Below are 1,168 nucleotides of genomic sequence, written 5' to 3' on the forward strand. Positions count from 1 at the left end.
ACTGCAGCGAGGCCGATCGGATCAGTGTTTGGCACACGAGCCAGATTATGTTGACCCAGCCACGTACCAGCGAGGTCGTGGTATGCCACGAGGTGGTTTCTGACGAGCTGCTGCTGCTCCCCGACAACCTGCTGGTGCCAGACGACGTGGTCGTGGGCGGAGAGGAGGTCCCCAGCAAGGGGGGTTTGAGGCTCCTACTGATGATGTTGCTGCTGATATGGGAGGTGGCATGCATGAGACCGACATGCCATCTTACAGCCTTGGCATTTATGACACTTCAGGGACGTCGCAGGTGACCCCATCGAGTCAATTCTTGATCACGGGCTCGGATTTTCAAGGAGTGGAGTTGGGTAGATATTTCCCTGGCCCGTCTACCACTGATGAGTCTCGACCGATCCGAGATTTTGATAGTGGGCACCGACTGAGTTATGGCAGCTCATCACATGCGCAGGTATGAGTTTATTAGTATTAATTTTATTACTGTTTTTACTATAACTTATTTATTTTCTTTAACTTTATTAATTTACTTTTTTAGGCTTCATGCGATGCTGCGACAGATGACTACATTCAGGATCCAGACACGATTATGGTAAGACAATATAATTTTTTGTGAATTGTTATGTAGTTTTCTATACTAAGTTTGATATTATTATGTAGCCTTCTACTGGACCTGACAGCACCACTGATACATGTCATCCTGTGCCGCATCCGGCCATAAGGAGACGACTTGATGATGATGATCCTGATAGCGTACCCGGGCGGCAGGGGATGCGCCTCAGGCCAACGGCTACTTTGAGACACACCGGATGCGGGACACATTGATTCGGTCTTCCATTTTTACGTTTTTTTGGCGTAAATAATATTTTTGTATACATTAATAACAATATTTAATCGAATATGACAGTTACTTTTTTAGTTCTCATTTCGTTTTATAGTATTTGGTATAGTAACACAACAACTTAAACTTAACTTCCACTTAAATTAAAATAAAATTTAGTACAACAAACATGGAAAACATTACTACAACACAAACACAAACATAACAGGCCAACATAATAAAAATACATGAAATATGAAAATGACACTAAACACATACACGCCAATGTTTAGTCCCAATTGCCATTTATTCTTCGCTCCAACCACTTAAATCGTTCTTCTATTTGTTCTT

General features: G+C 42.4%; 1 long non-coding RNA gene across 1 annotated transcript; it reads left to right on the forward strand.

Annotated features, from left to right (window-relative positions):
• Window positions 1-311: 311 nt before the first annotated feature.
• LOC138872454 (uncharacterized) lies at window positions 312-823 on the forward strand. The gene is made up of 3 exons (XR_011400827.1): window positions 312-451; window positions 536-589; window positions 658-823. It is a non-coding gene; the product is annotated as an uncharacterized lncRNA (long non-coding RNA).
• Window positions 824-1,168: the final 345 nt, after the last annotated feature.

Source organism: Nicotiana sylvestris, chromosome 7, assembly GCF_000393655.2.
Source record: "Nicotiana sylvestris chromosome 7, ASM39365v2, whole genome shotgun sequence".
In the NCBI taxonomy this organism is placed as follows: Eukaryota; Viridiplantae; Streptophyta; class Magnoliopsida; order Solanales; family Solanaceae; genus Nicotiana; species Nicotiana sylvestris.